The sequence below is a fragment of the Rattus norvegicus genome, chromosome 1 (assembly GCF_036323735.1).
Source record: "Rattus norvegicus strain BN/NHsdMcwi chromosome 1, GRCr8, whole genome shotgun sequence".
Lineage (NCBI taxonomy): Eukaryota > Metazoa > Chordata > Mammalia > Rodentia > Muridae > Rattus > Rattus norvegicus.
In genome coordinates this window covers 236,861,313-236,882,332 of record NC_086019.1, presented here as the reverse complement: position 1 = coordinate 236,882,332, position 21,020 = coordinate 236,861,313, and the positions used below count along the sequence as shown (strand labels likewise).

Below are 21,020 nucleotides of genomic sequence, written 5' to 3'. Positions count from 1 at the left end.
TGTTTAAAAATGTCTCTAATTGTTGGGATAAAGTTGCACTAAAAAAAAAGTGTTTTGTGAGTAGAGTGTAGTGGTTCATGCCTACTGGCACTCGGGAAGCTGAGGCAAGATCTCAACTCGAGGCCAGCTTCTGCTTCCAAATATGTATACGGTCTATCTTTAGCACTTCCGTGTCAAAGATGCAGAGCCCATGGGCTGAGATCTAGAGAGCAAATCCCACAGCCCATGTCCTCATTGTGGTGGCCCTGGGAATAATTTTCCACTGGGGACTGTGAGTTTTCATGCACTCGCAAGAGACAGGTGGAAGTTTCCTTCTCAAGGTGGGCCTACTAGGACTCTCACTAAACCAGGGATAATTGTACTCAACATAAAAATCAAATGTAAGCAATGGGACAGAAGTCACCTCTGCTAATTGGCTGTCCCTAACTGTCACAATCAGACAAATCCTCCTGAATTAAGGAGTAGAAGAGTTTTCATCAGTTAGGACTAGGGGGAGTTGACCACAGAGATCCCTCCCCCCTTATATCTGAGAGCCACTCCTCCCAGAGCCCAGGGCTCTCTAGTTTCCATGCTGGGCTATGTTGTGAGGGTAATAGCCTACTGGAAACTTGGTGACCGTTACTAAAATTAGCAAGGGACACACAAAACAGAGAAAGAAGAGAGCTCATCCTTGGGGAAGCCTTGTTTTGCAAAGGACTAACATTTTAACAGAGGACAACACGGCAGAAAGGAAAAGGCTGGGAAAATATGAAGAGTCTTAAGGAGTGGCTCTGTGGCAGAGCACGTGTGACTCCCCATGTTCAATCCCTGGCCCTGGTGAAAAGGAAAAAGAAAAAAGGAGAAGGGAAAACACCTCAGGTTAAACAACCAGTGCAAAGGCATTGAGACAGATCTGGAACACAAGCTCGGCCCCCAGAACTGGAGCTGAGTCAGGTGATTTTTAAAGGCCTACAGTCTGTCCTGCATGCAGGATATGCTAGGGCAAGCGCACAGAACCTGTGGGAGTAACCAACCAACATCTGATTCCACTCAAGCCTCATCCCACAAGACAAACTCCATACCCAACACTGCTTGGTGACAGAGAACTAGAGTCTAGATAACCCAGGGACCTAGGGTAAAACCAACCGCTACTGGTCTAGAAAAAAAAACCACTAAAATTATTACTAGTGATATTTTGCTATTATTTATAGACCAGTGCCGGGCTGGAGAGATGGCTCAGTGGTTGGGAGCACCCGACTGCTCTTCCAGAGGTCATGAGTTCAGTTCCCAGCAACCACATGGTGGCTCACAGCCATCTGTGAGGAGATCCGATGCCCTCTTCTGGTGTGTCTGAAGACAGCTACAGTGTACTTATAAATAAATAAATCTTTATAGACCAGTGCCTTACCCAGTCACCAGAGGAGCTTCCTCTAGTGGCAGACGGGAACAGTTGCAGGGACCCACAGCCAGACATGACAGGTAAAGAGAGTCTAAATGGGATGTCTCCATCAAATCTCTCCCCTCAGAGCTCAGGGAACTCTGAGGAGAAGGCGGCAGAAAGTGTGTAAGAATCAGGCAAGAGAGTGTGGCCTTCTGAGTCAGCTCCGCAAGATGCGGACGAGCTCACAGAGACTGAAGCAGCAAGATGGCCTACACGGGTCTGCACTAGGTCCCCTGCATTACAGTCCTTAGCTTAGTGGTTTTATGGGACTCCTGAGTGTGCGGATGAGTGGGTCTCTGATTCTCGAGTCCATTCTTTGGGCATTTTTCCTCCTCTTGGGTTGCCACATTCAGTCTTAACGTGACGGTTTCTCTTCATCCCTTTATACTGTATTTTGCAATGTTTGGTTGCTAACTCTTAGAAGCCTTTTCTTCTCTAATGAGAGACAGAAAGAGTGGATTATTGGGAGGGGAGAAGAGATGGGGTGAAATGGAGAGGAGTAGAGGAAGAGGATATACTATATGAGAAAAGAACCTATTTTCAATAAAAAGAAAAATGGGACAAAGGAGAAATAAAGTTGGGAAGGGGAAGTGGAGGGATCTAGGAGAAGTAGGGGTTATAGGACCTGAATGTGATAGAAATACGTTGTATTCATGATTGAAGTTTTCAAAGACTTCAGACAAAGAAGCTCTGAATACCCAGGATACAATACACAGACCATAGGAAACCCAAGAAGAAAGAAGATCACAGCAAAGTGTGGATGCTACAGCCCTACTCAAAAGGGGGAAGAAAATGATCTCTGGGAAGTAGAAGGAGAGTGGGATCTGAGAGGGAGAGGAAAAAAGGAGGCTGATTCAGATATGGGAGGAAATGGGGGAGAAGTACAGAGGGTCAGGAATTTGAAAGTAGGTGTGAGTGGAAGGGGAAGCCCTGGGTCCTGCTAAGACTGAACCCCCAGTGAACTAGACTGTTGGGGGGAGGGCGGCAATGGGGGGAGGGTTGGGAGGGGAACACCCATAAGGAAGGGGAGGGGGGAGGGGGATGTTTGCCCGGAAACCAAAGAATTATTATTAAGTATTAAATAAATTTAAAAAAAAAAGAAATGTATATAAGAAATACTCAAGTTAATAAAAAAAAAAGAAAAAAAAGTAGGTGTGTAGGGGTTGGGGATTTAGCTCAGTGGTAGAGCGCTTGCCTAGCAAGCACAAGGCCCTGGGTTCGGTCCCCAGCTCAGAAAAAAAAGAAAAGAAAAAAAAAAGCAGGTGTGTAGAGGTGTGTAGTAGTGGGGGAGGGGAACTGGAGATAGCCACTAGAAAGTCCCAGATGCCAGGGACCCAAGAGGTTCCCAGAATCCAACAGGGAGGACATTAGCCTAAATACCCAGCAAAGGGGAGAGAGAACCTGTAGAGACCATATCCAGTGGACAGGCACAGCCCCTGGTTGAGGGATGGGACCACCCACCCACCTCAAAAAATATTAATCCAGAATTCCTCCTGTCAAAAGGAAATGCAGGGACAAAGAGTGGAGCAGAGACTGAAGGAAAGGCCATCTAGAGACTGCCCCACCTAGGGATCCATCCCATCTGCTGACACCAAACCCAGACACTATCGTTGATGCCAAAAAGTGCTTATTGACAGGAGCCTGGTATAGTTGTCCTCTGAGAGACTTTACCAGAGCATGACAAATACAGATGCAGATGTACACAGTGAAACATTGGACTGAGTGTGGGACCCCAATGGAGAAGTTAGGGCAAGGCTTGTAGGAGCTGAAGGGATTTGCAACCCCATAGGAAGAACAACAATATCAGCCAACCAGATCCCCCCAAAGCTCCTAGGGACTAAACCATCAACCACAGAGTATACATTGCCCCAGCTGGATATGTAGCAGAGGGCTGCCTTATCTGGCATTAATGGGAGGGGAGCCCCTTGGTCCTGTGGAGGCTCAATGACCCAGGGTAGGGGAATGCCAGGGTGCTGAGGCAGGAGTGGGTGGGCAGGTGAGGGAGCGCCCTCATAGAAGCAGGGGGGAGGGGAGAGGGAAGAGGGGGTTTATAGAGGGGAAACTGGGAAGGGAGATAACATTTGAAATGTAAATAAATAAAATAACCAATAAAAATGAAAAAAATAAAACTAAAAAAATCTATTTTCAAAATTTTATGAGTGTCTTAGTTAGGGTTTCTATCGTTGTAACAAAACACCATGGCCAAAAAGCAACTTGAAGAGGAAAGGGTTTGTTCAGCTTACACTTCCACATTGCTGTTCATCCAAGGAAGTCAGGACAGGAACTCACACAGGACAGGAACTTGGAGGCAGGGACTGATGCAGAGGCCATGGAGGAATGTTCCACATGGTTCAACCTGCTTGCTTGTTTTCTTTCTTTCTTTCTTTCTTTCTTTCTTTCTTTCTTTCTTTCTTTCTTTCTTTCTCTCTTTCTTTCTTTCTCTCTTTCTTTCCTTCTTTCTTTAAAATATATTTATTGTATATATGGGAGTACACTGTCACCATTTCAGACACACCAGAATAGGGCATCAGAACCCATCCCTTCAGCCCTCAACTTGCTTTCTTACAGAACCCAGGATCACTTGTCCAGGAGTGGCATCACCCGCAATGGTCTAGGCCCTCCTACATCAATCACTAATTAAGAAAATGACTTAACAGCTAGATCTTGCAGAGGCATTGCTCAATTGAAGTTCCCTCCTTTCAGAAAACTCTAGACCGTGTGTCAAGTTGACATAAGACCAGGCAGCATGGGCTGGAGAGATGAATCAGTGGTTAAGAGCACTGGCTGCTCTTCCAGAGGTCCTGAGTTCAATTCCCAGCAACCACATGGTGGCTTACAACCATCTGTAATGGGATCTGATGCCCTCTTCTGGTGTGTCTGAAGACAGCGACAGTGTACTCATATACATAAAATAAATAAATACATCTAAAACACAAGACTAGGCAGCACGGTCAGTTTAGACTTTCTGTCTGGGTGAATGTGAGTGAGCCTGGTACCCAAGGAGGCCAGCAGAGGGTGCTGCATTCCCTGGAGCTGGAGTTACGGATGTTTGTGAGCCATCTTGTGAATGTTGGGGATGTAAGCCAAGTCCTCTGCAGAGCACTCTTAACTGCGCTACCATCCCTCCAGCTCCTCTACCCCTTTTTCTTTTTCAAGACATGGTCTCACATAGCCTAAGGCGGCCTTGAAGTCTCCAAGCATACTCCAATCCTCCTGCCTCTATGCCAAGGGCTACAACTACAGCCACATCGCACTCCAAACAATTTGGGTGAGGAGATTTTATATAAAGGTCTGAAAGGAGGCAGGCCTCTGGGATCTTCACGTTTACAGACAGCAATCCAATCTAAACCTCAGGGTTCTGTCTGATCCTTCCCAGAAAATCCAACTAGGGGTGATTGCTAATCTACAAAAAGAGCTGTAGTTCTGAGCTAAGAACCCCAGGGGACTCTGGGTTACTCTACAAAGAAGTCCGGGTGCCTGGATGATTAGGGAGAGGCCACAGAAGGAGGAGGTGTAGTCTTGGCTACAGCCAATTGCTGGAACGATTAGAGGTTGGTGGGTTCGGAGTGACCTGGTTCCCGGAGGAGGAGCGACCAGGGAAGAGGGGAGAGAGGAGAGAGGAAGCCACTGTGAGGGGAGATGGGCAGTGAGCACATGGCCAGGAGAAACAGCAAGTGTCTGTGGTTCGCCACTGGGGAGGTGGCCAAGCCAGCAGTTAGAAAAGTAGATTAGGAGTGATTGTCAAAGCCAAATGAAGTAGCCATAGCCTGAGTCTCGTAAGCTAGGCGGGGATGAATGGGTTGGACTACGTGACTTACTCACTCAAGTAAGTCCTCCGGTGGCATGAGCTCATTCAGAGAATATGCGTTTGTTCTGGCATTCTTCCAGGTGGGACATCTAGGAGCTACCACAGAGGCGCTCTGTGCACAGCGGCAGGGTGCTGCTGGCCCTGCAGTCTGCCAGGTGTCTACTCTCCAGCTCTTCAGCTCCCTAGTTTTGTGAAACCCAAGGAAATGGCCATCCCCAGATCCGCCTTTCTTCTTTTTTTCTTTTATTAGATATTTATTTATATTTTAAATGTTATCCTCTTTCCTGTTTTTCTCCTCCAGAAACCCCCTATCCATCCCCCTTCCCCCTGCTTCTATGAGGGTGTCCCCCCCACTGACTCACCCACCCAATCCCTCCTACCTCCCTCCCACCCCCGCATTCCCCGACACTGGGGCATCAAGCCTTCACAGGACCAAGGGCCTCTCCTCCCATCGATGTCCAACAAGGCCATCCTCTGCTACATATGCAGCTGGAGCCACATGTCACTCCGTGTGTACTCTTTGGTTGGTGGTTTAGTCCCTGGGAGCTCTGGGGGTCTGGTTGGTTGGTACTGTTGTTCTTCCTATGGGGTTGCAAACCCCTTCAGCTCCTTCAGTCCTTTCTCTAACTCCTCCATTGGGGGCCCTGGTCTCAGTCCAATGGTTGGCTATGAGCATCTGTCTCTGTATTTGCCAGACTCTGGCAGAGCCTCTCAGGAGACAGCTATATCAGGCTCCTGTCAGCATGTACTTCTTGGCATTTGAAATAGTGTGGGTTTGGTGGCTGTATATGGGACTGATCCCCAGGTGGGGCAGTCTCTGGATGGCCTTTCCTTCATTCTCTGCTCTACACTTTGTCTCCGTATCTCCTCCTGTGAGTATTCTGTCCTCCCTTCTAAGAAGGACTGAAACATCCACACTTTGATCTTCCTTCTTCTTGAGCTTCATGAATAAATTGTATCTCTATAAATTGTATCTTGTGTATTCTGAGCTATTGGGGGTTAATATCCACTTATCAGTGAGTACATACCATGTGTGTTCTTTTGTGATTGGGTTACCTCACTCAGGACAATATTTTCTAGTTCCTTCCATTTTCCTAAGAATTTCATGCAGTCATTTTTAATAGCTAAGTAGTACTCCATTATGTAAATATACCTTTTTCTGTATCCATTCCTCTGTTGAAGGGCATCTGGGTTCTTTCCAGCTTCTGACTATTATAAATAAGGCTGCTATGAACATAGTGGAGCATGTGTCCTTGTTATATGTTGGAGCATCTTTTGGGTATATGGCTAGGAGTGGTATAGCTGGGTCCTTGGGTAGTACTATGTCCAATTTTCTGAGGAACCACAAGACTGATTTCCACAGTGGTTATACCAGCTTGCAGTCCCACCAACAATGGAGGAGCGTTCCTCTTTCTCCACAGCCTTGCCACAGCATCTGCTGTCAGCTGAGTTTTTGATCTTAACCATTCTGGCTAGTGTGAGGTGGAATCTCAGGGTTGTTTTGATTTGCATTTCCCTGATGACTAAGGATGTTGAACATTTCTTTAGATGCTTATCTTCAATATATACAAAGAACTCAAGAAGTTAGACTCCAGAGAATCAAATAACCCTATTAAAAAATGGGGTATAGAGCTAAACAAAGAATTCTCAACTGAGGAATATCGAATGGCCGCGAAGCATCCCCAGATCTTCTAAAGGAGTATCTTTGGCCTTTTTAGTGCTTTGCAGCCTCTGAGGTACCCAGTTTTTTTAGAGTTACAGTACTGTTTGGTGCTTGGGAACCTCAAGCTGGGGGTGGGGGTGGGGGTGAGGGAAACAAAACTATCTCTTAGACTCACGAAACCTCTAGGAAGTTCTCCCTGATTTGATCTTAGTCACCATCTGGCAGCAAGCATACCCGAGCCAGCCCAAGCCCGCCCGACTTCCCCTAGCCTTGTTAACAGCAGTTGTGTGCGTTCTAAACCTCTGACCGCCTCAGTTCATTGTCTGAAGACCGGTGGGGCTAAAGCATCCGCTGCACAGGTTGATCGTGGGAGTTAAAGAGGTAGCACTGGTGAGTACTCAGAGCGTGGTTAGAGAACCAGAGCGGTTCCCTTAGCCCCGGCTCAGGATCGCCAGCCCTGCCTTTGTCCCAGGTTAGAGCCAGCACCCTGACACCTCCCAGGCCTGACTGGTTCTCTGCCGCCACCTAGTGGACACTCCGTAGCTCCTCTAGGCCGTTTCATGTTGATTTTTACCTCTTGTCTCTGGGGACTGCAAGTTTGGAAACACTCCTTCCTCAACACGAATGGCCCTGAAACTCCAGCTTTCACCGTTTATTACCTGCACCATCTCACTAAGTGATTTCCCCTTCTGAGCTTCAGTGTTCTCATCTGTAAAATGGGGAAAGAAAGAAAGAAAGAAAGAAAGAAAGAAAGAAAGAAAGAAAGAAAGAAAGAAAGGAAGGAAGGAAGGAAGGAAGGAAGGAAGGAAGGAAGAAAGAAAGGAAGGAAGAAAGATAGATCACAGAAATGCTAGCTCAGTGCCTAGCAACTTCCTGAAGAGCGAGGAAGGCCAGTGCTTCAGTGAACTTCTTGGGAACCCATAAACACTTGAAGGAAGAAGCCAGGTAAGCTTGGGCACTCAGGGTCAATGCTAAGTATTGGTCTAATCTACAGTCACTGTCAAAGTGGGAGGTTCTAGCGATATTGGGGCTGTGCGAGGTAGGTACGTGAGTGATGCAGGCTAGGAAGTACCTGAGGGAAGCCCTCGGAGCTTGGAAGACAGAACCTGTTGTTTTTCTTCCCTAGCACACCCAAGTGGCCATCCATATCAGTCAACAGGAAGGGTGCTGTCCACCTGGCTTCTGCCTAACTCATGCAAAACAGCTTTCTGGGAGGTGAGACACAGCTCTACCCCCAAGGCAAGCAATGGGAAACATGAAATCCCATGGTCACAAAGAACAGTCACTGTCCAGAAGGACCGGGCTATCCATCTGCTTCCACATTTGCAGACTGCAGCCCAGAGTACTTGCCTGGAGAGCAGTGCAGGCTTGGTTCTCTGCGGGACAGGAGGGATGGAAGGGCCGAGAGAAAATAGACTTTTCTGGAGTCTGGAAAGGTAAAATATCCCATGTGTGTTGTACTTTTAAGGTTTGGTGTTATGTCTTGACAGGCTGTTTTATATTAGATAGGGACATTTTAGAGCAGTTTCTTATAAAAAAAAATTGAGTTTCGTTTTTGTCTTTTTTTTTTTTTTTTTTTTTTTTGGTTCTTTTTTTCGGAGCTGGGGACCGAACCCAGGGCCTTGCGCTTCCTAGGCGAGTGCTCTACCACTGAGCTAAATCCCCAACCCCTTGTTTTGTTTTTAATAACTGTTTCCTTTAGCCTTTCCCAGATAGATGTGTGACTGGCCGGAATCCTGAGACCTCATTTTACTACCACCGTGCTCCCTCCAGATACGGGTCGCCTGCACGGCTGGAATGCTGGCTCGTAGCGACTGTTATGACAACTCCCAGGGTAGATTTTTCTTTAGATGACAACCTTCCAGGCACCTTATTTGAAGCCCCAACAGCACTGAGCAAAATATTTATCCTGTTACTCTATTCTGACTTCCATTCCAACCAAGGGAAGTCTAACAATTCCCTGGACCCCCCCAGCTGCGACATGGCAACAGGACAGTCAATGTCTAGTATCAGACCCTAAACTCCCCAGAGTGGCTACACAGGACCAGTGGCCTAGAAACCAGCATCCTCAGGCTCCTTGCTGCTGCCCGATCTCATAAATCAGCCCAAGACCATCTTTGAAGCCCCAGTCACCTGTTGAGAGGATAAAGAAACGGGCATGATGCCTCACATCTGTAATCTCAGCACAGGCTAAGGCAGGAGGATGACTGTGAGTTTGAGGCCAGCCCAGGATATGGAGTGAGTTTAGGGCCAGTCTTGGCTGCCGATATAAGGACCTGTTTCAAAACAACAAAGAACAAGGAATTAGCAAGTAAAGTACTTGTGCCACACAAATCTAAAGACCTGAGTTTGGGGGCTGGAGAGATGGCTCAGTGGTTAAGAGCACTGACTGCTCTTCATGAGGTCCTGAGTTCAAATCCCAGCAACCACATGGTGGCTCACAACCATCTGTAATGAGATCTGATGCACCCTTCTGGTGTGTCTGAAGACAGCTACAGTGTAGTTACACATAATAAATAAATAAATCTTTAAAAAAGACCTGTGTTTGATTTTCTGCACGTTGTCACCTGACCTCCATATGTGGCCATGGTGTCCCACCCCCTGTGATAAAAATGATAAATTTTAAAAGAAGTTTAAAAAAATAAACAACAAAAACAAGACCCCACTGCTTGTCTTCTCTCATATGTGGATCTTAGTGTGAATGTGGCACAGACTTTAATGTTGTGTGTTTAATTTGGAAACCTGTTCAAACCAGGAACCAGGAACCAGTTAAAGCAATTAGAGCTTGGGGGTGGGGTGGGGAATAGTTGAACAGGCAGTATGAAGGGGACAGAATAATGGGGATGAGGTTTAAGTTGTGTGGTGGTTTGTATATGCTTGGCCCAGGGAGGGGCACTATCTGGAGGTGTGGCCTTGTTGGAGGAAGTGTGTCACTGTAGGCGTGGGCTTTAAGCCCCTCTCATCCTTGCTGCCTGGAAGCCAGGCTTCTAGCAGCCGTTAGAACAAGATGTAGAACTCTTAGCTCCTCCAGCCCCACATCTGCTTGGACACTGCCATGCTCCCACCTTGATGATACTGGACTGAGCCTCTGAACCTGTAAGTCAGCCCCAATTAAACGTTGTCCTTGTAAAAGTTGCCTGGGTCATGGTGTCTGCTCACAGCAGTAAAAACCTAAGACAAATAGGGAGGGGGTGGGGGAGTAAGAAAGAGGTAGGGAAGGATAATTAATAGAATATTTGAGAAAGCCATCTGGAATCTACTACTTTATCTTGTCTGTCTGTCTGTCTGTCTGTCTGTCTGTCTGTCTGTCTGTGTGTATGTGTGTGTGTCTGTGTGTGTCTGTGTGTGTGTGTGTGTGTGTGTGTGTGTGAGAGAGAGAGAGAGAGAGAGAGAGAGAGAGAGAGAGAGAGACTGCCTCCTTATTGGCTAGCTTCCATAGTACCAGACCGTGCTATGCAGACTGCTGGAGAGAGAAAGTCATCAACAGATTTACCTACATGTGACCCTGCCAGCTTCAGTGGTAATTGGCCTGCTGAGATATACCCATGGATACCATAGTGGCATGCTATGGGGTTAAGCAATTGCTTTCTTGTTGGTTTGAAATCTAACTCCACAGGAAGAAACACAGACCTGGTTCTGTAAATGTGGCCAAGAACCCATGTCTGAGGATCTCCTAGAAACCCACGGTTATTCTTTTATTAAGTTGCCTTTGCAATTATCTCCACGCCATAGATTAGCGAAGCTCCCATTCTTGATTGTAGAAAAGAGTCCTTGGGCAGTGGAGGAGGGTCAGTGTAGGCTTGTGCTTGGTCAGATGTGGAGAACCAAGCAACCATGGGGTGCTCAGCCAGAGGTGGAGTACTTACATTATCCTCCGTGTTAGTTACTTTTGATTGTGACAAAAAAAACATGACCAAACACAGCATATGGGAGAGTTTATTTTGGCTTACTGTACCAAACAGATAAGGATTCCTCGGGGTGGGAGGCATGCAAAAACTGGGGGTGTGTGGCCACTGGAATGGAAGCCAAGAGCTCCCATTTCAACTGCACAAACACATCCAGAGAATGATCTGCAGGTAGAGAGGGGACTACACACTCTCACAGCACAACCCTAGAGATGCGTTTCCTCCAGGAAAGCTCCGCACCCCTAAGGAACCCTTGGGATGTTCACTGGCGTTTTTTTTAGATATTTATTGTCTGTATCGGATTCTTCTTCTTCGTCGTTCAGTCCAGACAGTTTTATCTTCTTTGATCCATTCGATCCGTGAGACTTCCTACAGACTGGGACTCTGCCAAAAAAAAAAACAAAACAAAACAAGAGGCAGCCATACTGTGTCCTTAGATGCTACTCTTTAAAATCTCACCCAAATCCAGCACAGCGAAGGGGAACAATGACATCAGGCTGTGAGAACAGGAGGTAGACACTGGCTAAGCAGTGTAGGGTAGAAGACTCCAAAAGGGAAAGACCCACCCCCACCTTGAATAAACACTGGAAACGTCATTGTTCCCTTAGACAACTCGATTGGTGAGGCCAGAGATACTGAAAGCGTCTACTCTGCCCAGAGGCCGAGGGTGGCAGGAAGGGGTTGGGGGTCTGGTTTCTCACTCTTCTTCCTAAATGAGCACTCTTTTTCCTGGAAGCCATCTGTAAGGATGTAAATGAGAAGTGCCTGGACACCTTGTATAGGGATATTCTTTTTGCACGCTGTGCAAAGATTATCTCTGTATTATGCAAATGCTTATTTCTGTTCCAGCAGAAATCTGACTACAGGCCAGACTTTGGTATTGTTATTCCAATCGTTGAGTGGAACCTGCACACATTTTGTAAACACTTCCTCTCTCCCCTTCCCACTGGTTTTAATACAAAGCCTGTTGTGGTGGCCGATGCCGGTAGGACTCACCAGCCTGAGGAAGAAGCGGGCCCCAGTACTGGAGACCGAGAGGAAACAAGCCACATGGCAGACAGAGTAAGTAGAAGTTGTAAGAGCTAGTTGGGAACTGGAATAACCAAAGGCCTAAAGCTATTCTAAATAACTGTAAGTTTCCGTGTCATTACTCAGAGCTAGGGCGAGCATAAAGAGGCCCGACACTTATAACCTTGTAATCGGGAACTACCCTTGTTCATATTCCCTCTGTACCTCATCAGTAAAGCCTTACTAATCCACAACAGTGGCCTTTAGTGGCACCCCATTGCTAGGGACCTGCTCCTGTGGTACAGGGGCTTCTCCTTCTCACTTTCTCTTAAGAGCCCACCTAGGAATCTATTATCAGCGTCTTTCTAAAACTCAGCACCTGAGGTCCATGAATTTCATGCTTCGAGTTTGTGGGGTGAGACCATGGAAGAAGCCATTAGTTCGTTGTGACTATGAGTGACCAGCACCCTAACTCCTAGGCTTAGTCATCAAAAGCCAAAAAAGGGTCTGTCACAGACACCCCAAATTTTCCTATGTCACTGGGATCATCCTTACTGATCTTTTTCATAGCCAGTATTTCTTTTCCAAGAGCCTCTGTCTCTGTCTTGTCTGTCTGTCTGTCTCTTTTCCTCCCTCTCTGCCTCTGTGTCACTATTACAAACTCCCTCTGGTAACAAACTCACATTTGTGAATCGAACAAATGCCCCCCAGACTAATTATCTCCTAAAAGTTCCCTCTTGACAACGCTGTGCCTGCATTTCAGCATGCAGTTTGTTTGTTCTTGGTTGGGTCTCCCTGTCTGTTTGGCTCTCATCTCCTATTTTCAGCCATCTTCCTACCTCAGCATCCTGAGTAGCATTCGAGTACAGGTGTGGACCATCATGCTGGGGCTTCCATAGGAGTGAAGGGCTCATTCAAACCATAGCAACCAACCCTCCTCATAATTCCAAAGACTCCCTAACCTAAAACAGGGTGAGGATATGAAGTGATGAGGCAGGGCCTCGGAGGGAGGAGTGAGGCGGCTAGCCCTTCCGGTGGCTTCTTTGAGGCAGGAGAAAGCAAGTTATGAACTACACAGCTAATTGGCTGGGAGCAGATGTTTCCCCAGCCGAAGGTGCAGGAAGGCAGGAACGACCATGTGCAGAGCTGCTGTTTAGTGAGATTCATTCCCAGGGCTCCAAGGAAATGAGCTTGAGATAGGAATTGAACAGTCAACCTTCTGGAATGTGTGTCTGACTAGTCCCTGAGCTACACAGCCTGTTCTACCATCAAGAGTTCATCTGAAGGGTCCAGGCAGCTGAGGGAAGCTGTGTGCACGCCCTTGTTGTGCACACTTGCTCGTATTTGCGCACTCGTGGTTTTGCACGCACAGGGATGGGGGAGGGCTGCGCGCGCACTCAAGTCCATGTGCACATGTACATGTTTGGGGGACCACCAGAAGTAATTCAGAGCCCTTCAGCTTTGCCCTGTTTCTTCTGAGATCTTCTTCTTCCTATTGCTCATACCAAGCAGCGCTGACCTGTTGTGGTCACTGTTTCAGGCACAGTGGTTCTCCAATCCTCTCACTTGGTCTACCTACCTTGAAGCCATTGCCCTCGGCTCCTCCCTGGACAGAGGCAGTGTCCAGGGATAGTTAAAACGTGAAGAACCCCTTGTCTTTGACAGCATGCATGTGGCTGTTTGCTCCTAGGTATTAGAAACGGCCTTTTTATGAACCTACACACACACACACACACACACACACACACAAAAGCAGTTGCCGAGTGTGGTCTTTTTGTTGTTGTTTTTGTTTTGCTGGGCAATGGTGACTCAAGTCTTTACTCCCAGCACTTGGGAGGCCAAGGCACGCAGATCTCTTCTGAGCTCGAGGCCAGTCTCATCTACAGAGTGAGTCCCAGGACAGCCAGAGGCACACAGAGAAACCATCTGGAAAAAAACAAAACCAAAGAAGAAAGGTTTTTTTTTTTTCTTTTTAAATTGTGGACCAGCCAGATAAGGTGGCATAGACTCAGGGGAGGCGGGAGGATCTTTGTGAGTTTGAGTCCAGTCAGGTCTCCACAGTGAGTTCTAGACTAGTTGGGGAGGGCTACATAGTGGGACTTTCTATCTCGGAAAACAAAACAAAACAAACCCAATGTGGACCAAAGGTGTAAAACCTGTTCATGTTTAAGATGCCTACTGAGGCATTACTGTAATCTGACATCATTAAGTGTTGACTGTCGATTAAACAAAAGAAATAGCTTTTCTTTTTTTTCCTTCTGAGGCAGTATGTGGAGCATTCAGCACGGGCAGGGTTTGAGCACGGGCAGGGTTTGAGCACGGGCAGGGTTTGACACAGGGCTGCAGGTTTTCCTAGGGTGCCGCCTCAAGCTGTCTCAGTGCCCGCTGTGGACTGTTCACCCTTATACCAAGAAGGTTGGGAAAGCGCCCCAGTCCGCAGACTTCCATCCTCCTGCTATAAAACCTAGTCCTTATGCAATTGTCTAAAACAGAGAAGCAGTCATCAAGGGCCTACCAGACCATTATGGGATAGAGCGTGCTTCCTCATTGAGGAGCAGAAAATTGTTGTGAAAGCCTGGAAGGTGCACACACAGAATTTAAAAGCTAAATGAGTGTGAAGCTCTTAAGTTAAAGAAAAAGAAAAAGGGTGGTTCAGGGTGGGAGGTGAGGTTGTGACTTTCATGGCCACTAGAGGGACAATCTGTGGCATGTTCCTGGTTGCCTTATTAGCAAAGGGGGCTCAGCTTTACTTAGTCCCTCACTTATCATTTTGAGTTAATGTAGAGCCAGATGAGTGCTGGAGATAAAAGTGAATAGAACAGGCCTGGCCAAATGACTTCTTGGTTAAAGCCACTGGCCACCAAATCTGATGACCTGAGTTTGATCCTTAGGACCCACAGGATAGAAGGAGAGAAGCCATTACCTCAAACTGTTCTCTGACCTCAGCATGTGCATGGTGGTCCGTGTACCTTCCAGCACTCCCCCCAACACACACCACACACACACACCACACACACACACTCTCTCTCTCACACACACACACACCACACACACTCTCTCACACACACACACCACACTACACTCACACACACACCACACACACACCACACTCACACACACACACCACACACCACACACACACCACACACACACACACACCACACACACACACACCACACACACACCACACACACACACCACACACACTCTCTCTCTCACACACACACACACCACACACACCACACACACCACACACACACCACACACACACACACCACACACACACACACACACACACACACACACATTACATGAATAGAATTTTAAACATTAATGGAACCAGGTTCATTGTGTTCAGTGAGAAAAATGCATGCCCCAAATACTAACATATTTACCCCGTCTATAAGTTCCTCTTTAGAAACTTCTCTGAGTTTATTTTGGCATCTAAGAAATCTTTGCTAGGATCTTTAAAATTCTGGCATTGAGACCAGTGTACAAAGGAGGTAAGTTTTCCCAACAGATTCCTGAGGTCATGCTTAAGTTTACTTGGCTCCCAATACTTGTTGAGAGACAACCTGAATGGCAGTGAATGTGGCTGTGTACCCTGCTCCAGTGCCTGGCAGATAGTTCCTTCTCAACAAATTCGAGTACCTCTCTGTGTGGAGCATCGACCCTGAGCCAGGCCATGCTCACAAGAAAATTAACGGAGTTCTTAAGAAATAACAAGGCTTTGGAAAGTTAGCGTAAGTTGAGACACTAAACGCACGGTCTATCCTTCCTGATTCATGGGAGGTGTTGCTGGCTGATCACCTGATCGCCAGCCTTTGCCTCAGAGCCTGACCTTAGCTCTAGAATCCTCTCAGTAAAAGATGACAATCATTCGCTACCTTCCAGGCGGGGATAAAGAGGCTGGGACTGGAGAAAGTCTTTCTTACTTTGTTTTAAGGGGAGGTTGCATAGTTTTCGGGTGTCATCAAATTCCTCCCACCCAGAGCCTGTCATTTCACAGGTCCATCCCATCCAGCTGCTCTGAGGCAAAGAAGAATGAGGAAGTGTTTGGGGATTAAACAGAACAAGGAAGTCCCTGGAGGGCAGCGAGAGGGAGCCTGTCACCTTTGCTGGCAAGAGAGTTTCATTAGGGCATATTTTAGGATAGAGTAGATCTGGGCTGGCTTTGGGGGTTTTGTTTATTTGGTTGGTTTGGTTTTGTGAAGCGGACTCTTGCTTGTGGACCATGCTGGCCTCACTATTGTACACTTGCCTCTGCCTCCGACCAGAATTGTGTCTCCAAAGGACTTTCCCAGAGCCAGTGAGGCGGCTCCACAGGTAAAGGTGCTTGCCGGGTAAGTCTGGGGACTGAGTTCAATCCCCAGAGCTCAGTGGGAGAATGCCCGTGGCTATGAAATACCCTGTCTGCCCCACCCTACCCCAAATTAAATTAAACAAATAAAAAGTGAATGCGATAACATTTTTTAAAGAGGCTTTTTTTTTCTTACGAAGGGAAGAAAAGAGAAGAGACAGCAGAGCGACAGAAGACATGGCCTGGAGACACAGGTGCTAGGTAAGGTGCCTCTTGCACAACAGCCCGACAACATGGATTTTTGCACTCGGCTTCTGTAGGTCTCATAGTCTCACAAAACAGGACAATCAACACTCACCCATCAAGGTTATTGGGATATGAAATAAGTTCATATTTATAAGAAGGACCGGGAAAGAGCTGGGCAGATAGGAAAGATGTACGGAACCCAGCAACTTGACCTCCCCATCCCCCACCCCCTGCAGCCTCATGGCGAGTTTCTCATGCTTCGCCTATCTGCCCTTCCAGCTTCCACTGAACACCCTCACTTTGTGATGGGCTGGAGAGAACATGTGTTGATTAAACTCTTTTTTGTTTAATCTCAGGACCATCAGGAGAGGAACAATGGCCATTTTGCACAAAGTAAATGGAGCCCCTCGGCGGAGGCGCCTTTCCTTACACCTCCGATGCGTGCCGCAGAGGAACAAGTGGGCTTCCGTGGCACACGGCAGATGAGGGCTCGCAGAAAGAGCATTCGGAAGGTTTCCCAGCACCGTGTAGCCTGTACCGAGGGTAGGGAGGGATGAGAGGGGCCTCCGCCTTTCTTAGACAAGGATCCCAGAGGCCAACAGTTCTAGATTATCCTGACTAGTTCTCTGCAAGTCCTGAGAGTTCTTGTGAGTGCTAGCTCCATGTGACCTGACCCTTCTGTGAAGGCCTATAGTGTTCACCCTGTCCCCGTCTCTGAGACACTTCTCAGTCACAGAAATATAAATACCCTTATTCATTGGCTTGGTCCCTCACCATCCCTGCTTGCCCTAGACTGGGCTCCAGGCACTGGCTCAGAGTCCTTCACTTCATAATCTTCTGCTTCGAGGACATCCTCACTGACCTAAGCTCACTCGGTTTTCATGTTGGGATCCAAGGCCCATGGCACCTCACCCCGCATTTACCCAGGAACAATGGCCCAGTATTGGGTAACTGGGTTCTGGCAATGACTTTGCAACTTCTTTGAGTAAGAATTAACTGTCAGCCCAGCCAGTCTTCTATTGGGTACACATGTCCCAGGACATCTGTAGAGACAAGCCCATACACATTGAAGAACGTACTCAAAACACTGTGAGTGGTTTTGCAATTTTTTTTTCTTTTTCTATTTTTTTCAGAGCTGGGGACGTGGTTTTGCAATTTTAAAGAGCATTTATTTCTAAAGGGACGGTGCGTATGTGTTTCCTAGCACCGTGTAGCCTGTATGGAGGGTAGGGGGGGATGAGAGGGGCCTCCACCTTTCTAAAAGAATGAGCCCAGAGGCCAACAGGTGCACATGGGGATCAGAGGGGGACTTGCAGGAGTCATTTCTCTCCTTCCAACACATAGGGGTTTGTAGATCAAACCAAGGTTGTCAGACTGGGCATGGCCTTCTCTTCCTAGCCATGCAGCCTGCCCCTGTGTGACTTTTAAAAAATAATTCAGTTTCATAGTTCCTTAGTGTCAGAGATGACAGCATCATGTCACGATGTCAAAAGGTTGGGCACACCTGAGCTGACACATGCTTGCTTAGCCTAGGCCCCCTCTTACTAGCACAGCTTCTTGGAAGCACAGCTACTGCCTTCATCTGTTTGTCTATCTGTCTGCCCGCCTGTCTATCCCCTATCTAGCTGTCATGTCCTGCTTCAATGCAAGCCCGAGGAGGCCTTGCCTATGCTAGGTAGTGTTTTGTCTACACCTCCCCACCCCCACACTGCCCCGTTCCCATCCTCGGTCCTTGTCTCTGTATGCAGAGGGTGAGGATAGATTGATTCCCATGGTCGTTGGACTCCGTGGCTTCACTATCATCTCTGCCCACACCTTTGTAAACAGCGCCTTTCAGAGATCCCTTCTAAGGGCACCATCCTGGAATCCCAGCTAATGCTGGCAGGGTGTGGGGAGGTGAGCCCTTTTCTTTCTAGTGTATATGTAACAGACATAAGCATAGGCCATTTCTTCCCACCGGTCTCCAGTGACACATTACCTCCTCTCTCAGTGACACAGAAGCTCCCCTCCCAGCTAGCCGGCAGAAGGACAGTCCTAGCCCTGAGACAGTGCTCTGACCCACAGCAGAATCCTTGGGGGCTCACTAGAAATGCAAGCAGCTGGGTGCCCTACCTCTGCTGTCTCTGAACAAAGCCCTGAGATCTGTTCACATAAACCTTCCAGGTGATTCTTACCTACCCTAAAAACTGAGGACCATTTCCTGTACGATTGGGCATGCAGGAGAGGGTGAGGCCCCCAGCAGTTGCTCCGGACCCTTCCACGGCCTCCTTTATCCCTACCTGGCCTTTGTTTCTCTAGGCTGAGCCACAGTTAGGGACACATCAGAGGTTGAGTGCCGGATCCTTTGCCCTGACTGAGTGTGGCTGCTGCTCTGTCCGCAGAGCATAGTAGTGCCTATAAGAAAGCACGGCTTGGCACTGAATTGTCAGGTCTCTCTGAGTTCAGACACAGGAGGAGAACAACATGAAGGGCAACAGACCACATACCACTCTAAGACACGCTACTTTGGCCCACTGATGATTTTGAGACGGAAGCACTTGAGAAGAAAGCAGCCACTGGGAGCATCCTCTGCCTTCCCTAGGATCTCTCCCCTTCTCTCCCCCCTTCTCCCTCCCCCCTGCCTTCCCTGGGAGCACTCTGCCTGCTCCCCTCTCCTAAAGTAGGATATAAATGTTCCTCTGTCTCTCGTGCCATGATAAAGATCCAAGCCCCAGGACTGAAGGAGTGGCCTTACGATCAATTTGCATGAACAATGTAAAGTAACCCTTCCTTTCCTGCCCACACATATTCCCTGTCTACACTGGACCACCTCTGGAGGCCCAAACACCTTTTCCTTTGTGTAGTTTCTTCTCTGCAATCCTTCTCCTTTTGTTGAAATGTTTATACTAACTTTCACGTCTCTGTGAAGCCCTGCGTGAATAAAAGTATTATACTGATAAAGCAGACACCTTTTCATCTAATTATTGTCAATTTAACTTTGGGAAACTCGGCCACTAAACCAACAGGATGGGGACAAGATTTTATCTTTCCCTATACTCTGAAAGAAGGAGGAATTTCTGTCTGCATTACAAACCTCCACCTCAGGGTGTCTGTTGCTTTTACAAAGCCTTTCTTAGCTTTGTGACTTTAAAATGTGGGTTTGAGATGGATTAATAAGGCACACATAATACAAGGTTAAAAAAAAAAAAGGTAAACCGACTGGTGAGATTACCAAACAGGTGAAGGTGCTTTCCCCAGTAAACCTTAATTCCATTCCTGGAACCTATGGGAATTTGGACAGAATTAACTTAGACCTGTTGTCTGACACTCTCTCTCTCTCTCTCTCTCTCTCTCTCTCTCTCTCTCTCTCTCTCACACACACACACACACACACACACACACACACACACGTACACATGTATAAACACACACTCTCTCTCTCACACACACACATATAAACACTCTCACACACACACACACGTACACATGTATAAACACACTCTCTCACACACACACATATAAACACTCTCACTCACACACACACACACACACACGTGAACCTTTTCCTTCACATAGATCCACACCAAAATTTACTTTAAAAGAAAAGGGGAGATTTTGATCTAAAGTTATACCTAAGGCAATATTACTTAACAAGTCACCTAAAGTAGCTTATCAACAAACTAGGGGAGGTCTTTCTTCCATAGTGAGAAACTTGGCTCTGTTAAAGGCAGTCTGGCTTTTTGAAGAAACTTTGTATTACTGAGATAGGCCTGGCCTCAAACTTACTGTGTAAGCCAGAACCGAGTTGAATTTGTGATCTTTCTGCTTCCACTAAACGAAGTTTTATGCGATGGTGGGGACTGACTCAGCGCCTCCTGCATTCTAGTAATTGTGACTCACAGTCAACTGACAGGCTTTGGCTATAAAGGGGTTTCTTTAAAATACATGTGAAGCAAGGAGTGGAGGCAGAGACCCTCCTACTTTTACAGACTGCTCACGGACATGTGGTTTCCCTCAGTCTTTCCTTCTCACCCTTCTGCCCCTCATCCTCACCTTTTCTAAGTTGTGTTTGTTTGAGACAGGGTCTCACTCTGTAGAGGATTAGGTCTCACTCCCAGCCTGTCCTTGAACTAAACAATTCTCCTGCAACAGTCTCTCCAGAGCCGGATTACTGCCACCGTTACCCGCTCTTTTCTTTTTTTATTCTCTGACTCAAGATATATACATATATGTGTATATATACCAACACCTATATATATACCAACACCAATATATATATATATATGTTTATGTATCAACACATACATGTGGGTTTGAGATGGATTAATAAGGCACACATAATACAAGGTTAAAAAAAAAAAAGATAAACCGAACAATGGGAGGAGGAACATGAGTCTTTAGTGGGAAAATGATCAAGACAGTTCATAAAGTGTTGTATAATTGCTAAGGCCAAGCCTGGGACTTGGCCTTGAGCTTCAGAGCAGAAGGAACATGGAAGGAACAAACCAATTATAAGATTCATTCTGTGCACAAATTAGAAACATCCCAGAGGTTTTGCTTAACACCAGCACCACAGAGAGACAGCTGACACATGTCCCAAGGGACCTGCAAGAGGGGACAGGTTAGCCCAGGTCACCCTGCTCTGGGTTTGGTGTTTCCTCCTCACCCCTGTGTAGATGGACTTGATGATC

At 47.1% G+C, this 21,020-nt stretch overlaps 1 long non-coding RNA gene across 4 annotated transcripts; it reads left to right on the top strand.

The window, feature by feature from the left end:
• The first annotated feature begins 9,778 nt into the window (after positions 1-9,778).
• LOC120100018 (uncharacterized) lies at positions 9,779-19,293 on the top strand. Of its 4 annotated transcripts, XR_010063229.1 has the most exons (4): positions 9,779-9,987; positions 11,760-11,858; positions 16,305-16,365; positions 16,707-19,293. It is a non-coding gene; the product is annotated as an uncharacterized LOC120100018 (long non-coding RNA). The 4 variants fall into 4 exon arrangements; XR_010063228.1 differs by lacking the exon at positions 9,779-9,987 and having other exon boundaries at positions 11,398-11,858; XR_005499639.2 differs by lacking the exons at positions 9,779-9,987; positions 11,760-11,858 and adding an exon at positions 14,962-16,147.
• The last annotated feature ends 1,727 nt before the right edge of the window (positions 19,294-21,020 follow it).